Below are 22,250 nucleotides of genomic sequence, written 5' to 3' on the forward strand. Positions count from 1 at the left end.
ATTGCAACAGATATCTATCGGTATCGGTACATGTCATTCCCAGTATTCGGTATCGGCACAGAAATTTTGTATCGGTGCATCTTTAAATAAAAGTACCATTCACTTTATTTTCACTAAGGTCACTTAGTTTTTTTGTATATCATGTATCACTCATAAAAATTAGAATATTGAGAGAAGATAGGCCAATAAAAAGCAAGCAAAAGAGGAAAGAAAAATAATTTATTTTTTTAAATCTTTTAAATCTTTTATAATATTACTTCAGACCTTATCCAGCAACCATGACAGATTTACTCTCACAACAACCCTACAAATCAGTTATGATCAGTTCTAATATTGATGGATCAAGCACAAAGCCATGCAAACTGTAAACTGGGAATGAAGGTGCTGTGTCTGTCTGCTCATGAATGAACCTCAGAAATGTGTCGGTCTGTTTTCACCGTTCAGGTTTGTTTCTGTGACAGGTCATTGTGTGTTAGGGTGGTCTTTATTATTAACTAACAAGTGAGGATTCATCGAGCGGCTGTCTGTGGACCATCAGGCTTCTATTGAACATGAGTCTCTATTTCCTGCTCTTTATATTCTCTTCCTTTGCTGCTGTCTGTCTCTCGCTCTTTCAATGTAACTGCTTTTGTCTGTCTCTCTCTCTCTCTCTCTTCTGTCTCTCTTTCTCTTTCAAGTGACAGCTGCAGCAACAACAATTAGGTCAGACTCCACACTTGAGCTTATTTTAGGCTTTTAAATAACCGCAAATGTCCGAATCTCAGCGTGTGTATTCAGATCGAAGCAGGGCATAAGTGCAGTCCTGATTTAAATCAGGTGTATTTAATTTGGGGATATTTATCAATCAAAATTGTCATATTCAAAGCAAAGCTCAGAATGCACAAGAGACATTTGTGAAGTGCATGAAAACAGTTAGGGAATTTGCTTTAATGTCAACATAAACTCAAAACTATTTATTGTATAAGCTGCACGTTCATAATAACTTGCTCCACTTCTAAAAAGTGAAATGTATTATTTCAACCATCGCCTCTACTCAGGTCCCTAAAGTCTCCTAAAGAAAGTCATCGCAGTCAGCATCTTAAACACCTCTGGGCAGCAATTTCAGTCCTACATAATCAAGTCGAAGGAGGAGACCACTATCTCTAAAATCACTTGGTTAGGTTACAATACAACAATATATTTCTGACCAATATTTTGTGTATTTGGTATAATACAATGGTTTATGGTTAAAAAACACCTTCTTTTGCCACACACCGTACATTTTTGTAGCTACAGATTTCACTCTCTTCCTGAAATGCATGGATTTGAAAAGCTTGAAAAGTTTTTCAGACAAACACATTTTCGGATATTTTAGAAAATGTTTTAGATCTTTCAGTTGATTAAATGTAATGTTACGTGGTCCACGACCTTCAAGTCCAAAAAAAGTGCATCCATCCTTCACAAAATAAATCCAAACGGCTCCAGGATGATAAACAAAGATCTTCTGAGGGTAATCCGCGCAGGCTTCTCTGCTGCTGCTCTGTGCCCCCGCCCTCCGAATTTGTCATACGTCACTAAAAAAAAGTGCGTACACTACGCTAATTCTCTCTCCTGAATACAGAGGAGTCTAAGATGGCGGCGCTACCAGAAGGTAGTTATTTACGTTAATAAAGTTTTAAATATGGATATTTCTACAACAACACCGTGCGGATTACCCTCAGAAGACCTTTGTTTATCATCCTGGAGCCGTTTGGATTTATTTTGCGAAGGATGGATGCACTTTTTTGGATTTGAAGGTCGTGGACCCCGTAACTTCACATTTAATCAACTGAAAGATCTAAAACATTTTCTAAAATATCCGAAAATGTGTTTGTCTAAAAAACGATGGACATATGCAACTAGGACAGTTTGGGGGTGAGTAAATCATGGGTTTAATATCATTTTTGGCCAAACTATCCCTTTAAATGTATTTTTATAAACATATGTCATCTATGAAAGGCGTAGCACAAAAAAAATTTCTACAAATCATTTAACTCGGACCGAACGCAATAATTGCAATTTTTGCCCCTCATCTGTGAACGTGTTTTGCATGCCACTGCGCAGCCTGTTCACGCAGGCACCATACGTCATCAGCGCATTCAAAGGGAGAATGGCAAACTTTTCTGCTGAATTGACAACCTGCACAGGAGCCACAGAACGAAAGACATCTTTTTAAACAAAAAAGTTCTGGATAACATAGATTAAATAATCGTGATTATAATTTTTTTTTACCAAAATAACCGTGATTATAATTTTGCCCATAATTAAGCATCCCTAAGCCTTAATGTGGAAAAACCCAAAGCAAATATATACATAAACATTTCTTCAAATATAAAAGAGTAAAAAACAACACCTTGTACCAACATCTGCTATTAGTGTCAATGTATGAATAGCATCTCTCGCCGTGTTTATCTTTTGATGGAATTTGTAATGTTTATGTACCACAAAGAATATAGACAAATGTCTGTGTGAAATTCAAGAGGAACCGAAAACACAAGTATTAGCATAACTGCTGCACTATTGCTTTCACACAAAAATGATGAATGAAAGATAAATTTGGTGGCTGGACAATGAAACGCATAAGAAATGCAAAGAGCTTCTCGTTGAAAGCAATTTATTCTGATTCAAGGAGCTATGGGACGTGTTTGTGAGCAAAGATGCAAATTAAACGTCAACAACGGCGGTTCACTTCCACAACAGAGGACCAATTGCTTTTGCGCCATTGCAAACTGTACCAGCATCTTTATTAAAATGATGAAACAGTTTAAGCCCTATATTTTATTTAAGGAGGCCTGCTTAAGTCAATCTGCAAATACAGATCAATAGTGTAATGTTAAGGCAGTTATCATTGTCTCAAGGACAGAAACTGTCTGAAAAGATCTCATCAGTTGAAGGTTCACACACATCTCAGCTCACATCTGCTCGAATCATGATGGCACCTAAACTTCTGAACCAACACAACAACTTTCCCACTGGGCTTTTATTTAACCTTGAGACAATCAACTTCTTTGCACAAAAGTAGGTCACAACACAGACACACACAGTGTGGAAAATGTGAAAAAAAATCAACCCAGTAGTTTTGGTAAACCATTCTCTGCAAGTAGGGGTGGGGGATATGACCAAAATCTTCTATCATGATAGGATTCTTTTTATATCATGATAACGATAGGTATCACGGTAGATTTTTTATGTTTTAATAAGGTTTTTCTGTTATTAAAATCTTTAATACCATAGAAATTGTCATAATTCTCAAAAACAAACAAAACTCAAGCTCTTTAAAGATAATACTGTAATAATGTCAATGATAAATGATAGATAATAAATAATTATGTATGTATGTAGATATTTTATTTAAGGTAGAAAAGTGATTTAGTCAAGAGCAGTGAGAGATTTTCATAAACATGAGTGACAGACAGGAGCAAAATTAGGCAACTTCCCCTTTAAGACCAAAGTCCGGACCTTATGTTACACATGCGTTTTCTCTTTAAGCTGTTCACTTTCTCTTAAGCCCTAAATGGTCGTTTTTATGAGGATACTTGCAAAGACGGGAATTTTGACGCATATATGTATTTAAGGCCAAAAAAGCAACAAGAATGCTTACAAGCTTAATGAGCAGCGATTGTGCGTCTTGCGCGCTCCTCACACACAGAATGAGCAGCGATTGCGCGTCTTGCGCGCTTCTCCTGTACTAACGTTACGTTTTCCTGACCACGAGCACAGGAGCGTGACATGGGTGCATAACCTCGATAGAGACGATATTCCAAAATCTCTACCGGTTGACAAATTTCTACCCCTATCTACAAGCATGTGAATAAATAGGTCATTGAAATTTAGCTCCCCTTGTGATGTCAGAAATGGGATTATACTGCTCCTTAATCTGCACTATCCAACCATGGCACTGTCATTTAGTGCAGAGATCAGCTCATTTGCATTTTAAAGGACACACCCAAAACAGCACATTTTTGCTCAAACCTACAAGCTTGGCCTTTTTAACATGCTATAATAAATTATCTATATAATATTTTGAAATAAAACTTCACATATGTACTCTTGAGGACACAAAAGATTTATTTGACATCTTAAAAAAGTCTTGTGAAATGTCCCCTTTAAATCTGAATTTATCACTATTCATGGGGATAAAATCAGGTATCAGAGTAAAATTATATTCATGAATGCACTTATTGCAAACCTGCACTATTAAAATTATATAATCTGAATTAAACCAAACCTGTAGATTGAATACAATGAATAAGAGAATAAGAGACGTTAGAAAACACTTTGTGACTTCACAATCTGTACTGTACATGGAGTGCTTGCCTGTCTATACTGGATCTAAAACACAATTTAATTCTCATGTTTCTAAAATCACTTAAGTGAGATGAGAAGCAACGTTACAAAGTTACAAATCTTAGGTTACATAGTACGGAAATCAAAATCACTTTCCAGTAAAAGACAGCAGTCATAAATATTTTTTTTGTTTAATAACCCGTGCCAGTCTAACTGTAATGTTTTACATAAAGCAGGTGAGCACATTTTGTTAAAAATAACACCAGGAGGAATGACTCGTGTTGAAGGTTATTTCACTCAGGTACAGTATGGGTCCACATGACAACCATGTAAATCAGATGTCTGCCTTTCAACAGACTGATTTAAAGCGAGACTCCAGCTGTGATGAAGAACCTCAGCAAGTTTTTCATCTCCTGTCTTCATCAAAAATATAAGAGTAAGGTCAGACTCTGAGGTTTTCTTGTAAATCAGCATTTTAGGCACTTATGTGTAGGTTTAGTCATTTCACTTTAATGGCAATGAAAAGATTATTAGTCAGAAACTGAATTGACTTATTTTCACAAATGTCACTTTAATCATTTCACTGTATTTAACAAATTTGACTGTCTTTTGCTGCAAAACCCTCTAAGTGCATGTAGCAAGGTTTTTTGCCTCAAAAATTAAAAAGCACCTATTTCATTGCTAAAAAAACAATGTTAAGCACTGTATCTCTGATTGGACAGCTAATCTGTCCGTTGTGATTGGCCTGAATACCTCTGACGTCAGCCGGAAACATGACGCTCCTTACCAGTGATGCGCGGGTTGATCTGAAATGAGTTACGGTTACGAGTCATCCAAAATTATTTTTAATGATATTCGGGTCACGGTCCGTCGGGTCGCTTGAAAAAAAGATGCCAGTTTACTATATTAAACAATTACTACTTTTAAAAAATGCGGGCCAGGGAGTGGGTCGGGTACACTATTTATTTGTATTTTTTGGGGTCCGAGTTGCAGGCGGGTTAGTTGAAAACGTCGGTCGGGTGCGGGTTGTTTATACATTGACCCACGAATCACTGCTCCTAACCATGTTTGAAAGATTCGGTTGCTAACAGGGGTTAACTTACAGGCTAAAGCGGGATGAATTACGATAATGTCGGTCTTGTCTTCATCACCAATCCCAGGAAGTAAACTGTTACCTACAATCCGTGTGTTTGTTGTAGTCCAAGAAAAGAGATTTACATTAGAGACGATAACTCGCTTGTTGTTTAATGTTTAAATGTTTACTTTGGGGTTTGTACCTTTTGCCTATCGTTAACTAATGTACTAATACACACTTACACACCAAAGGACATGTAAAATTGTGAATCGGACAAAAGTGCTCTTTAAATTAACGTCATAATATATTCGGTAAACCTCCTTTATCCGGGTAAAAACCACTTGCAGCTCAACAAATGAAATCTGAAGTACGCGTACTATCGTTCAGTCAATTGTTTTTCCACGCACGTAGAGCATCGGTTCCCAACAAGTGGGTCCCGGCCCACAAGGGGGCTCTAGCGAGCTCTGTGGAAGGGTCGCGTCATATTTTTAAAACGTCGAGCAGAGAGCATTTCATATTACATTAGCTAATTTTATCCTGGCTGACCAAAAACGGTCAAATTTGAAATAAGTCCTTCACAAAAAGGACAGCGTCCACCTGATTGGCCTACAGCAACTGATAGTAATGACCCAGGCATACTGGACCCAGGTGAGGAAGCTCCCACCAATTCGGGTTGCAGTGCTAGAAGTACTGGAAAAGCAAAATGCAGGAAATACCAAGAGAGTTGAACTATGGATTTATTTCTTTATTTCGTAGCAAAAAGTCCCTGCCACAGTGCGTTGTCTGCGCCAAAGTCCTTCCTAACAAATGCATGAGGCCGTCCTAACACTATTGCTATTGTAACACATGCCGTTTCACCCAGTGCCAGTATAGCACACTTATCAAAGTCTGTCCATAAAAACAGAGACATTCAAGGGCACAATGGTGATTTATTACACAGATTACCACGGTAAGGGTTAAAGCTTTATGTTCGAGGTCCAAATCTCTTAAACCTTTAGATCCCCAAAAATATTGCAACCATTTTCCAAATGAATTTCCCAAGTACTTGGCAGGGAGATACTCCACTTAAAATATCAGCATCACTGTAATTCACCACACACAGCGTTACATTTTTCTTTTGTCTAGTTCTTGAGACTCATGATGTAGCAGCACATCATGAAAAAAGCTTAACCGTCAAATTGAAGCTGTCCTCAATCTCAGCGTAATTGGCCTGATTTGTCGAGCAGCACGGCGATGGAAGTGAATGAAAGTCATCAAAGTTTAATGCGCTGCTTTTAATACTCTCCCACAGGACTGCCGAACCGCTTTACAATTAGACACCGTGTCCTGAACTCACACACGCGTGGAACCGGCTGGAACGAGATGATTTTAAAGCACAGCGTGTGGTTGGGCGATTTCTGCTGAAAACTTCTTCTCTAAAGACATACAGGGTTTGACAGAGACCCAACCTGAAGAAAACAGAAACAGGTCCCAGGCTAAATTCATGAAAAAATCTAAATATTCCTTATCTTAAGGATGAATTTAAAGAGCACCTATCATCCGATTCACAATTTTTCACAAATTTAGTTCATGTAAACGATATGCAAAAGGTACAAACCCAAAAGTAAACATCGATGCGAGTTATTATCTCCAACATAAATCCCTTTCCTTGACCTACAACAAACACACGGACAAGACCGACATTATAGTTAACACATTTACTAGTTAAAGGTGCATTGTGTAACTTTTATGAGAATCTCTTGACAGAAATGCAATATAATCTACATAACTATATAATGAGTGGTGTATAAATACCTACATTATTATATAATGAACTTGTTTTGTTTTTATCACCTTAGAACGAGTCGTTTTTATCTACATACATGGCGGGTCTCCTTAGATGTATTCCGCCATTTTGCACCGACATGTTTCTACGGTAGCTCTAAATGCTCTACAGATCGCGTAGCCACTACGTTGTCTCAGTTTGTTGAAGCTACCGCGTTTCGAAAAGGAGAGGTGAGCGGTGGACTGAGCTGTTGGTTGCAATTCACAATCTCACCACTAGATGCTTCTGAAATCTACACACAGCACCTTTAACTGCTTCATTTTGTTGTAAGTGATTAAACTATACGAATTCAGAGTGCCAGCACATTTAAATTTTCAAACAGACAATTATCACCAAATGATACAGAAGGCAAATTTATATGTTAATCAAATCCAGATGGAAATTTGAACAGAAAAGTCATTTGCAGTCCCCATATGGCAGAATGTTATGACCATTAAAGCTCAAGGGAGCGTGTCCACGTCTGAGAAAGTCATAGCCTCCTATACAATTTGATTGCCCACCACATAACTTCAAAATTGGTTGGTTGATTGACCATTATCTCTAATTTCAGAGGTGTGACCTTCAGTAAATAAATAACCATTTAAATTATTAAAGTGGAATTAACATTGTGGGATAAACTGTGACTCTCTCTCTCTCTCTCTCAATCTTTCTTTTTCTTTCTATTGATTCACAAAGAAAGAAGACTAAGCTAAGAATCAAACAAAATCACACCCAGGTAAAGGGCAAAATGCAGCAAAATGATGTGATTGATTTTTTTAAAGCCACAGAGACCGATGAGGTTCATTCAGCAATGGAGAACTCATCTGGGATGTTACTGTCTACCAATAAATCCATGAACACACCAGACATGCACAGAAATAAACACGTACACGAAACCTGAATTGAGATTAAACACGCATTACAACAACACTGCTTTTCACTCATTACATTTAAATATGAAAAGAAGTCTGCACGTGCTGATATGTGCACGGAAAAAAATAAGCACTTTGGGAAGAAATTGCTCATTTCAAACTTAGCTTTAAATCAGCATGGTCTGGGGTAACCAACGTCTCTGATTTGAGTCATATGACTTCATTTGCATTATAATTGAAAAACGGCATCTATTGCTTTTGATTAGGCATTGAACATCTGACAAAATGGAGCTGGTTTGTAATTAAATGATAATCATAAACAAAACAAATACTGTATGAAAACCTATGAAAGCAAATCAGCTGCCGGTTCACAGATGGCCTACAGCCACTTAACAAAACACTATGGGCCCTATTTTAACGATCCAAGCGCATAGTATCAAGCACAAGTGGTATGTCCGAATCCACTTTTGCTAATTTAACAACGAGAAAAATGGTTTGTGCACCAAGCGCACAGTATAAAAGGGTTGTTCCTATTCTCTTAATGAGTAATGGGTGTGATTTGGGCGTAACGTGCGAAAAACCAATGAGAGTCTCCACTCCCCTTTAAAAGCCGGTTGCGCTCATGCTGCCGATTCCATATTTAGATGGCATAATCTGTAAACGCTTTGCTGTCTCATTTATAGGCCCATATTATTAACGCGCTCATTAAATAACAAAAACAATCTTGCGCCTAAATATTAATTTTAGACTAGGTTTTAATTGGTCAATGGCAAAGTCTATTTTAGTTACCTCAAAATAGCAACGCACCAACAATGCACCTGAACACACCTCGTTTTCAGCCCAGAACACAAATGGGCGCAAATGCATTTTCTATTTAAACAACGTGACGCTGGAAAATGAAAAATGCGCCGAAAATAAGGACCTAAAAGTGTCGCTTTATGTAAAACAGAACAGCATTTGCAGGAATGATGATAACAGAGAGACAACATTTTGTCTCTGGTGTATTTAAAGTCAACGATAGAAATGCACATCTTGTTTTATTGTGAATGAAACATCACTACAAAACTGCTACAGCAAAACTTTCGGTCAAACTGCTTAAAATATAACATCTCTTTGACTTCTACTGTCACATCTTTAATCTTGGGTGTTTCATCCTCTGTTTCTCTGGCTTTAGGGAAGTGAGCTTTTGAAAGATTCATTTTTAGCCTGAGGGTCTTTGACAACCTCATCACTTGTAGCTGTTATCATACAGGACAATCTTTCTCATTGAAATTATTATCAGGCTTGTAACCTGACAGTTGCTGGTTCGAGTCTCACGGCCGGCAGATTGCGACTGAGGTGCCCTTGAGCAGGGCACCTGTCCCAACATTGCTCCCCGGGCACTGCAGTGATAGATGCCCACTGCTCCAGGTGTGTTCTCTGGGAAACTGGGGATTTTTGTCATTTGTAAAATGTAAAGCTGGTGGACTAAAACAAGTCTACAGAGAACCAACACTGGCAATGTAAAATCTGAAGTGTACCTCATTGTTTTCTGTGATTGTGTCTTCATATTCATGACTGCAGAATACAGTACTGTACTGTATGTACTGTATGGATCTGGCTTGTATTGGTAATTTATAAACAACAACACAATAATATGTATTATTAGACAATAATATTTACTTACATGTATTAATAATATTGTTGTTGTTGTTTTAATTTAACATGCCCACACCTTAATTAACTTCAAATTCAAGGACTAAATGTGTGGACCCATTTCAAGTGAGAGCAAGGTTACATCGTGTTACTTTTTAAGATACATTGTTACAGTTCCCTTTTGAGGGAACTCGTGCTGCGTCACTGCGGTGACACTTTAGGGACGCATCCAGGGGTAAGTGTGTCTGAATGTGTATATCAAATTCAACCAATGGTGAGGCTTAACGACAAAGACAGGGTGATGCGGGAGCCAGGAAGTATATCACTATCTGAAATATTGCCAAAGACGGCGTTACAGGGACGCAGGGAGTATGGCAAGAGAGACGCAGCATCTCCTTCCCTTCTCAGGGAACAACAATTACATACATAACCCGAGACGTTTTCATGTGTCAAACACAACTATGCAAAAAAGCATTTTGGTATGAATCAACATTCACATACAGAAGATATCAGCATTTAAAGCGAACAGTTTAGCACGTGTGCTTAAAAAGTCTAGAATTTTTATGATATTATCCTACACTACACAAGGAATAATATAGATTTATTTCCAAAAAATTTCTTGCATAAAATAAATTCAAGCACTTTCAATGACCTGTATCTATGTAGGTATATTTTCAAAAACTTCCCAGTGCCTTGAATTTTTTCCCCAAGATTCACAAACTTTCAAGGATTTCAAGGACCTGTGGGAACCCTAAGTTTGTATAAAAAGTCCCAGTTATTGCAAACCAACAGCTTTATGGTGCTAATTTTACTGTAATAACTGATACTGTACATGTAGTTCTGATCTCAGGAGAAATTGAGAGTTTGGTTAAAAGACACCAAAATTTTTACTTCTACAGTATGTTTGCTGTTAAGTTAGTTAAACCAGTAAATAAATATGGTCATGAAATATTAATGTGACATTATTCTCTAAAAGTAAAGTACTATTAGAGCCATGAAACCTGTGGGACAGAGTTGAATTAAACAGTTTGTGAGCAAACTACTGTAAGACCCTCTTCTCTCCATCTCTCTCTCTCTCTCTTTCTCTCTCTCTCTCTCTCTCTCTACCTTTTTCAAAAGTGTGATTTTTTATTCAGTGCTAATTTGAGAAAGACAAACAGCTCGGGGCTCTCAGGACAGCCTGCTTGACATTTTCACAGCGTCAATTATTCACACTTTTGACAATACAGCCGACAACCCAACAGGCTACTGCGGCTAAATGAATAGAGAATGTTATTTCCTCTCTTCCCTTGGTTTCTTTCTTCCTCTTTCCTTCTCAGCTCAGGTCAATCTTTCTTTCTCTGCCTGTCAGTCTCTTCAATAAAATATGTGTACAGTAATATATAAAGGTCAGAATCTCATGGCCGAAACAAACTGAGCAAGAAGGTGCATTGCTTGTAGCTACACAGGTACGATTTAAAATGTTTCACTTTTATAACGCAACACAAGTACGCATTCACAGGAATTATTTTTTTGTGTGTGCTAGCATTTGATACCACCACAAAAATGCAAGAACACAAGAAGTATAAACTATACTAAAGGACTGCTCACTTGACCAAGCGTTTGCAAATGCATACCAGCGTACTGTATCATTGTGACATCATATTGTGTGTGTGGCATTAAAGATTAAAGACATCTTATATATCCATTTTTATCATTATATAATTGCTTTCATTATAATTTTTCTCCCGCAGCCTAGACTGAGATTGTGTAGAAAATCTTGTCACAAAAAAAAAACAAGAACAAAGACTTTTTGGGATTCCTGTTTGCGTCTTGTTCACTTTTGATGCAACTCTGTGAAATCAGGCAGGCGATCTACAGGACGAATTGCTCGTTTCCATTTCTGCAGATATTCAATACGAGGAAGTGCATAAATAATGTAGACGGCAGCGATGTGCAGGCTAGATCAGCCAGCTGCTTCTGTTCAGATTGTGTTATAGTTGCAACCACTCGTCCTTGAGTTTTACACACAGCTGTGTTTCACAGGCAATTAGGCCCTATTTGTCAGCGTATGTAGGTTAGAACCATCAGTACCGTGATTTGTTTTATATTAAAATCACTGCTGGGATTTGGAAGGTCATTTAAAATCTGAAATAGCTCGAGGAAAGCGTTTTCACCCGAGAAAACTGTGACATTTCAGAATCAACATAGTGTAAAACGTTTCTGCCATCAATTTCAACGACATGACGTTTACGAACTGAAAACATTTGTGTCGTGTCACACACATCTTTACTGATGTACCTAAGTCATATATCAAACTAAAGCATAAAATGCTCTATGCAAAGACTTCTATGAAAGCTCATTTTTGGGAGGTAATACTGTATGTTTAAAAATGTGTCTGACTGCAATTCATGATGGGGTGCCACAAGGGGCAGTAATGGGCCACTGTTAATTGTTTGGTTGACATGGACATGTCAATGGTTCCTGCTTCTACGCCTGAAAATGTAGCATCAATAAAAACACTTTGCACATTGTTCCTCAACAAATTATATTTTGGATGTCAAAATTCAGCTCAAATTGTAGATGTACAACTGGAGTAAATCTATGTCTTCAAAATTACCTTCAAGTGTAACCAACCGCAGTTAACTTACTCAGATTATTTCAAAAGTGTTGCTCCAACATGACAGCAGTCTACAAAACCAATACAGAAGACAATTTACACTTTGATTCATTTGGACACATTTTAAAACTTTACTTGCTTTTGCACGTCACACTTTCCTAAATTTTCTTTTTAGCACAGAGCCATATTGAAGGCACTGAAGCTGTGAGCGGGAGCTTATTCAGACCAATGAAAAACATCCACACACACACACACACACACACTTAGTGAAACTGTGCCGCTAAAGTGAATGTTAATTTGATGGCATAAAGACACAGCTGGTACAGCAAGACGTGAATATTGTGTGAAAGCACAGAGAGAGACAGAGCTCTCAGCCTGAGGAGTGTTTATATATCAGTAAGCGCTATTGAAAAGACTATTGATCAGGCTATGATTAGCAGTCTATTCATGGCCTTTGCTGTGACTGCTGGCCCTCATTCCCCTATTGACTCAGTGATGGACTGACTTCAGCCCATTCAAGAGTAGCCTGTCTGCATTTTCACAATGGCAGACTGAGATAAGATAGAAACCCCTACGTTCTTTAAGCGTTTTCCTGCGATAAGATTATTTAGAGACTTCTGCTGCTAGCTAAAGTCAATGTTTGGAGTGACCGTGATCAATACAAAGCGAGAATTGGATCCGGGCGGCACACAGAAGGAGCAGGATCAATTTAAAAGACAAAGTGCTATGCAAACAGCGGCGAATCCGAACATGTGCGTTTACTTCAGGCAAAACTTCAGGAGCGTCACTTCATTTCGTATCCTGTGTTATGACAACAGCTGGTGTACAACTAAACAAAATCACAAAATCACATCGCCATGTCAAAATATGTATCATGGGAAATACGTGCATGCTGCGTATGCATCGAAAGGGTTCATAAAAAAAGAGATCACATCGCGCAAGACACTTACTTAAGTCATTCCCCGCCAACCTTTTTTTTAAAATGGCCCGCAGCATTCACAAAATTCCTTCCAGGAAAATGTTCTCAATAAATATACAAACATACAATATATCAAATAAAAGAACAGACCCTCTGCTTTCAAACAAACAAACAGGCAAAAAAAAACATTTCATCCTATCTTAATTAGTTCTCTTTTTATAACCTCTTAAATATAGGTAGGTTTCTTCAAAAATACCAAACTTTGAGCAAAAAGCTGAAATAATTGCATTTTTGTAAAGGGATTTGTTAGAGAACGATAAACAAAACATACACAGAGTTTAAAATGTTGGTAAATTGTATAAATTGGGAAAGAGTGCCATCTAGTGAATAATAGCGGAATACAGATAACCGTAAAAACTCATCAGAAAAGCGTTATTGGCAGGGAAATGTTTTCTCTTTATTGACGAGATAACTTGGCGGGGAAAGACTTAACCCATGAGATGAAGCGAATATATAGCAAATGCAAGCGTCTCTTTTTGTGCCCTTGTGCAGGCACATATTTTGACATGACGATACACACACATGAAAATGTTTTGACGAGTTTCGCATTCGTGCTTCCTCGGAAAAGAAGTCACGAAAATTGCTTATTGCAGTTTCAATGCAGCTTTAAATGGCTCTATACAATCCCAACCCAAATCCCAATACGGGTCTTATATCTAGCAAAACACTCATAATTTTTACCAAAAAAAGAAGTACTTTTTTAACAACAACTTTTCGTCTTGCACTAGGCATACATGTCTTATATCTTGCAAAACGATCATCATTTTTACCAAAAAAAGGAGAAACTTTTTAACCACAACTTTTCGTCTTGCACTAGCCTTGTGATGCGCCAGTGTGATCTTACGCATTACGTAATCACGTGGAAAGGTCAAGCATGACGTATGCGAAACTACCCCTCCATTGTTTACAAGTATGGAGAAAGAGGAGCGTTCTGACATTGTTGTAAAATTACACTTATATATAATTTTTTGCAAAAATGAGTATCGTTTTGCTAGATAAGACCCTTATGTCTAAATTGGGATCGCTTCAAGACCTTTGAAGCTGCACTGAAAATGTAAACTGTTGAGGTCCACTAAAGTCCACTATATGGAGAAAAATCCTTGAAAGATTTCCTTAAAATTTATTTTTTGACTGAAGAAAGAAAGACATAAACATCTTGGATGACATGGGGGTTAGTAAATAATCAGGATTTTTTTATGAGTGGAGTAATCCTCTAAGTAGTTAACACATATTTTGAACATGTTTTTCAACGATCTGGACAATTAGTTTTAAACTGGTGAGTAAAATAATAATATTGTACCACTATAATATTGTTCAGTCATAACTCAACAGGAACACAAGGGAAACATAACCATTATGAGAATCTTGCTCAGCACAAAAACAGCAAGTTATCCGGTTCATACCGCATGCATGAGTACCCATAGCATTTAAATCTGGGCAGTGCAATAACAAGCATCAGTAACAGCACGCTTTTCATTTCTCTAAAACCTATAAACGTTGTATGAAGACATTTCTGATGTAATAGCCATGCAGAGAATAACAAAATTAAGGTAAAAACACAATAAACGCAGCCTGGGGTAAAATAACAAGCAGGGTCGTTAACAGAAGGAGAAAGCAGGACAACAGCTGTGATGTTTACTTGCTGATCCATGAGGTCCTGTAGCTTAGTGGTAGAGCAATGCATTACCAGCGCAAAAGGTTTTGGTTCGAACCAAGGGAACACAAAATGTATAGCTTGAAATGCACTGTAAGTCGCTTTAGATAAAGGCATCTGCCATATGCATGAATTTAAATTTATCCACTACTAAGTTATATCCTTACCCTACTGACAAGACTAAAGTTGTGGTAGTTGATCAAAACAACCTGCCTCTTCATTAAACACACTTGAAACAATCCCCATTTATTCATGGCAGCAGTGAAAAATCACTTAGACATAGTAAAATGTGTTGCAAAAATATTTTATATTTACTTTGAATAGCTCCTCTTGCTGACCCACTTTTAAAAATCAATACCAAATTATTTTGTACCCTATTTATACAAATACAACGTAAAAATGTATAACTGCTCAAATGGACATAAATTCATGACACAAAAATGATATGCTTCTGTACAACACTAAATCTGACACAATCCTCCTTTCTATATATTATTTATTGTACAGATTTTCACTATTAGATGAACTACAAATTAAAAGTCCCTACATTTTTCAAGTCAAAAGTCCACAAATAAAACTAAATCAGAGTACACAATTGTTATCTTTATAAGTTATCACTGTTAGTGGACTGTGTTTACACCCACATTAAACATATAACAGGAATAGTTAACTTCATTTAGCGATACATACATCAACTCGACAGCCAATCCCTTAATAGTCTGCAAACAAGCCTATAGTAGTGTGCTGTCTACGAGCGCGAGCGATCATCAGACAGACAACGAGAAAACGCACACACAATTAGTCAACGTGACTGTTTAAATAGTTAGGAAAACAAATAAACAAACAAACTGCTATCAACACAAACAACAGAAACGATCCGATTGCTCGTCGCATCAGTTTATGATACCCGACTAATAAAAACGAGTTTTACCTCAGATGATGAATTTCATCCGTTCGTGAGAAATAATAAACTTCCAGTCAACGCGGATGTTCGTCTCGAACTGAGCTCAGATCAGCGAGCGTGTTTCATTTCTCCTCAAAATCACTTTGACTCCGGCGAGCGCGAACACGAGTGGCTCTGATTCACATCAGTGCGCGCGACCGACTCACCCGCGCCGAGAGCAACGCACACACACACACACACACACACACACTGATGCTGATGCTGCTGGTAGAGAGAGAGAGAGAGAGAGAGAGAGAGAGAGAGAGAGAGAGAGAGAGAGAGAGAGAGAGAGAGAGAGAGAGAGAGAGAGAGAGAGAGAGAGAGAGAGAGAGAGAGAGAGAGAGAGAGAGAGAGAGAGAGAGAGAGAGAGAGAGAGAGAGATCAGCACCACAGACAGCGACCTCCATCAGTCTCTTTACAGTTCATCATGTGACTGAACAGAAGTCATCTCTGGAAAAAAACCTCAATGTAATCTAATTAGCTCATTTTAAAACTACAAACATATGCTTGTCTATTACCCCTATGGGAGAGCAGGGGTGAAAGTAAAATTTTTTCAGAAAAATTACATTTTAAAAAGCTAATGTTTTAGACAGAGATATATTTTTGCTGTGGTCAATTACTTACAAGTGTGGTTTATCAATACCGGGTGTAATTTTGAACAAATGTAAAATGACTTGAGTATAATTTCACTTTGAATATAAGTAGCGCATTGCTACTTTTGACCCTATAAGCAACAAGATAGATTTTTGTGTTACACTTGTTTTTAGTAAATATACATGACTATGACCTTGTTTATAACTGCAAACATATTTTGTCCTTTATCTTTGAAAAAAATAAGAAATTATACTTTTTATTTCACATTTCAGTTTCTTCTAGGGCTGGGAAAAGATTAATCATGATTAATCGCATTTAAAATAAAAGTAATTTTTTGTATAATATGTGTGTGTGTGTGTGTACTGTGTGTAATTATTGTGTATATTTAACCACACACACATACATATATTCATGTCAGATTTTTTTATTTATATATCAACTTTTGTAATTTATATAGAATATATAAAAATATAAATACATATATACAGTATATATATACAGTATATACACATATACAAATGTTTCTTAAATACATACATGAATGTGTGTGTGTATTTATATATACATAATAATTACACACAGCACACACTCATATACTTTTATTTTGTATGTGATTAATTGCGATAAATTTTTCCAGCCCTAGTTTCTTCAAATGATTCAAAAGCAACCCGACAGTACAAACTTGAATTGTTGAGAATATTTTTTTTTCAACAACATAAACAATATAAAAAATGTAATAAAATGAGCATAATATAAATTCTCAACATAATGCAACAATATTAGCAGCGGGACAAAAGTATCAAGTGTTACTTTTATCCCGACAGGAACTCCTGACATTTAAACCCGATTTACTTTTATTTCAAGGTAAACTTCAGGATGTGTTAGAGTACTAAATAACCTGTAGATTAATAAGTATTGTAACACATGAAACCAGAAACACAACTTATCATTGTTTTAAACAGCTTTCTGGACCTACACGTGCGAGACAATGACAAAATAACGCAATATTTGTCATCTCTGTGGGTTGCTTGCTAAAGATGCTAGTTCTCATCAGGGATTTAAGAAAATCGCTTTGTTACTTTCATCCCGCGTTTCTTTCGCCCAGGTTCTCCACTATTTTAAGGGGTGGTTCAATGGTATTTCAAGCATTCTGACTTATTAACACAGTTATAGAGTTGTTTCCTCATGCTAAACGTAGGCAAAGTGTCAAAAAAGCAGTTGGGTGTGTTACAGAGTATTTCGGTGCCGAATGCACTTCGCCAGGGTTCGTACAAGTTTTTTTTTATTACGGGTCCAGCTGACGTTTCAGGGGTTTTTATACCTATCACTTCTTTTTATGGGCAGAAATGCAGAAACAGCGTGTGTTATGGGAGCTTTAAAGTAAAGAAGCCATTATTTACACAAATGAGATCTGATAATAAGAGGAATATATTTCTCACACAAGAACGATTAGCTGTCAAAGACTAAATACAGCTGGTTGTTTCTACCGAAGGCCAGGTGACAAGTTAAAACAAAGCTCAAGGAAAGCAAATTTGGAAGAATCTGTTTGTCTTCTGACCTTCAAGACTTTGAATCTAGATAACTTGATCATTATTTAGGTGTAGTGTGTAACAGAACCGATAAAGTTTTATCCCATCTTATTTTTCTGTGAAAAGAAATGTGATGCGTTGGTGTCTATGGGGAGAAGATGTTGAAAGTCTGATGACAGCTGTGATCTGAGAAACTGAAGTGTTTGACTTATTTATAAAGTGATGCTTGATGTATCTGGATGGATGCAGTTATTTTATAGAAAGAATTGGGTTAAATCAGATCAAGTGTAAAAATAAATCTCTGAGAATGTGTTTGTTTAATGCCAACATATCCTATTTAAACACAATTATTGAAATTTATCTTTCATGATTGCCCTGTGGTTAAAGATCTTTGAAGCTTGTGAGATGTCAAAGGTTTCATCTGAACTCCTACTCATGTTCTGTCATTGTGAAGCCTGGTTAAGCGTTTAACCAAAGCTACATTGTTAAACTGGGAGTGATCGCCTTCAACCAGACTCCCAGTTAACCCTGGGACCGACAATAAAACACTTGATGTCCTCTGTAACACTTTCTTCAGTACATATGATGCGATTTCATCTTTTTTTTTGGACTGTTAAAATTTGTTTGTGCATATAGAAGATCTATAAAGTCTTAAACCCAAAATAATTCTTCCTAAAAGCCTCATTCAAACATCCCCCCACATGTCTACGTCATTTTGTGTGAAAATGTGTGTTTTGGGAGCTGATATACCAAATATGGTAAGCGTCGTAACATTTTTCACATGTTTGAGGTATTTGGCCAATCAATGCACTGGATACCTGGCCAATCAGAGCAACTCATGCTTTTCTGAGCGATGATCTTTGTAAAAATTGACATGTTTCAGAAAGGCGGGCAGAGGAGCAACAATAATGTACGGTTTGTGGAAAATAATATGTTTTTTGAACCTTTATCCATGTAAAAACATTGCATTACACCAAATACACAAAATAACTCACATTCACTAAGCATATCCACAAATAAACTATTGCAGATTAAAGGTTTTTGTTTAGATCATATATTTGTGTGAACTGTGAATAATAATTATGTATATATAAATATGCACAAATGCATGTATAATTTTAATAAATGTAAGGATTTATATTTATATATATATATAATATAAATGATACATAAATATACAAATGTATATATACACATGTAAACATTTCTTAAATGTATACATGCATGTGTGTATATTTATTTATACAAAGTTATTATACACAGTACACACACATACAGTATATATGATGTAAACAAAAACCTTTATTCTGCAATAGATTAATCACGATTTATCGTTATGCAACCCTACGCCTAATGGAAACGTAATGGAATAAGAAGTCCAGATGACAATTACTTGGTCTGGCCCTCCGGTCATTTTAAGCAATAAAATAAACATGATCATGGATTTCTTTTCGAGCTCTTTTGCTTTGGTGACAAACTGCTCTAAAACTTTATGTGGAAAAGCGTTGCACTGCGGAAAGCCCTTATATGGAGCTGGTTTGGGCGTGCTTTATGCAAATTGCCAACATTCATTAACGTAAAAACTAGTATACGAACAAATTTATGTGTGTATGCACATGTTGTGAATTAGGTGCAATGTTTTTGTGAGTACAAATATGTGTATAAATACGAAAAACGTATGCAATTATTAATGAATTAGACCCAATGTCCTTTTAGCAACGTCATGTGACACCTTTAAACATGCTATTAGTTAATGTGCATTAGGAAATAAATGAATACATTCATTCTCCATGCTGTACCTTCAGTGTACTGTGGACCTGTTGTTTACCTGACGGAATTAACTATCTAGTAAATGATTTATTGGATGCCTGCATTATCCTTGATTTCCTTTTCCACAGAATAGGATCTGATGCATTAGTATTCAGTCCTTTGATCCTCTCTCACTTCAATATTTAAGCCAAATACAGACTTCAGTCTAACATGAACTGCCCTCAGACATCTGAGATGTGAAGTGACCTAAAACACAGTTCAACACCTCGCATACAGAACTGATTTACAGAAAATATTCATGTCTTCTGATAAAGATGAATGAGATGACAAGAGTGACAGAAATTCAAACTAAAGCAAAAAAGTCTCTGCTTTTTTATATTAAGCTCTCACATCTTATTTGTTGTTTTACATTATCCATGTTCTATTTATCAACATCTCTCTTGCCCTCACACACATTTGTTTCATTATATTAGTAAGGTCACAGACTTCCATTGATTTTATATCAAGCTAATGATATTTAGATACCCTCACAGGGACATGTGCATATGATATTACATTTGAAGATACATATGAGTTATAGTGAAGTGTCTAATAGTGAGCACCAGTAAACTTGTCCTCATGTTAGTGAGGATATTTGGCTTTACCTTACATCAATAACAGTTCAGTAAGTAAAGCTTCTCATTGAGTACATAGTTTTCTTGTTCAATCTCTCCATAAGTCAGATGTAAACAGTTTTCTGTACTCTTTCATTGTAAAGGCCATAAAAATAATCAATACAAAGCTCTCGCATCCAGCAAAGCAATCACACAAAAACAAATCTCACAAAGTAGTTTTTTACGTCACTGAAACAAACGCAGACAAATGCCACCACAATTTAGTCTTTGGTTTTTCCTAATATTTTTATTTTTTAAAATACTACTACAGTTTTATTCTTTAATGTTGTCTTCCAGCTACTGTTTTTTTACATTATTAAAATTGTGCACTGTTTGTATCAATGGCTTTGATGATACAAATGCACAAATGTACATCACTGTAAAAACATATTTTTGCAGTTAAACTTTTAAGTTTAATCAACTGGGATTTACAAGTGAGAAGCAAAGTGATATTTGCTAGTTATAAGTTGCTGTAACTTATAAAATAAAGATCACATAACTTTTAAGGGAACTTCACGCTGCGTCAGAGAGCTGATGCTATGGGGAACGCCTACAGTGTGACGGCGTCTGAGTTTGTATATCAAATTTGACCACTGGTTGTGCGTAATGTCGTAGACGAAAGCCAAAGAGCATAAATGAGGCAGAAAGGAAGGCCCATTTTATCGAAAATTATGTGTACAGGCAAGCTGGAAGTATGGCAAGAGAGATGCAGATGCAGTTCCCTTAAGTGCAAAAATATTTTTTCACAATGCAGTAACTAAAAGGGTTTGACAAAGAGCCGCATCTTGCATGTACACTCACCTAAAGGATTATTAGGAACACCTGTTCAATTTCTCATTAATGCAATTATCTAATCAACCAATCACATGCCAGTTGCTTCAATGCATTTAGGGGTGTGGTCCTGGTCAAGACAATCTCCTGAACTCCACACTGAATGTCAGAATGGGAATGACATTTTTAAGCAATTTTGAGTGTGGCATGGTTGTTGGTGTCAGATGGGCTGGTCTGAGTATTTCACAATCTGCTTAGTAACTGGGATTTTCTAGTTTCTAGATTTTTACACAACCATTTCTAGGGTTTACAAAGAATGGTGTGAAAAGGGAAAAAACATCCAGTATGTGGCAGTCCTGTGGGCGAAAATGCCTTGTTGATGCTAGAGGAGAATGAGCCGACCGATTCAACTGATAGAAGAGCAACTTTGACTGAAATAACCACTCGTTACAACCGAGGTATGCAGCAAAGCATTTGTGAAGCCACAACACGCACAACCTTGAGGCGGATGGGCTACAACAGCAGAAGACCCCACCGGGTACCACCCATCTCCACTACAAATAGGAAAAAGAGGCTACAATTTCCATGAGCTCACCAAAATTGGACAGTTAAAAAATGTTGCCTGGTCTGATGAGTCTCGATTTCTGTTGAGACATTCGGATTGTAGAGTCAGAATTTGGCGTAAACAGAATGAGAACATGGATCCATCATGCCTTGTTACCATTGTGCAGGCTGGTGGTGGTAGTGTAATGATCTGGGGGATGTTTTCTTGGCACACTTTAGGCCCCTTAGTGCCAATTGGGCATCATTTAAATGCCACGGCCTACCTGAGCATTGTTTCTGACCATGTCCATCCCTTTATGACCACCATGTACCCATCCTCTGATGGCTACTTCCAGCAGGATAATGCACCATGTCACAAAGCTCAAATCATTTCAAATTAGTTTCTTGAACATGACAATGAGTTCACTGTACTAAAATGGCCCCCACAGTCACCAGATCTCAACCCAATAGAGAATTTTTGAGATGTGGTGGAACGGGAGCTTCGTGTCCTGGATGTGCATCCC

At 37.0% G+C, this 22,250-nt stretch overlaps 1 protein-coding gene across 2 annotated transcripts in view; it reads right to left on the minus strand.

Annotated features, from left to right (window-relative positions):
- Nucleotides 1-16,047, minus strand: part of dlgap4b (discs, large (Drosophila) homolog-associated protein 4b) — an 89,034-nt gene extending 72,987 nt beyond the window's left edge. For both annotated transcript variants that reach the window (XM_065293874.2, XM_065293873.2), the window contains exon 1: nucleotides 15,855-16,047. The gene's annotated coding sequence lies outside the window, so the exon portion shown is untranslated. The remainder of the gene's footprint in view (nucleotides 1-15,854) is intronic.
- Nucleotides 16,048-22,250: the final 6,203 nt, after the last annotated feature.

This window comes from Paramisgurnus dabryanus, chromosome 7, assembly GCF_030506205.2.
Source record: "Paramisgurnus dabryanus chromosome 7, PD_genome_1.1, whole genome shotgun sequence".
Taxonomy (NCBI): Eukaryota; Metazoa; Chordata; class Actinopteri; order Cypriniformes; family Cobitidae; genus Paramisgurnus; species Paramisgurnus dabryanus.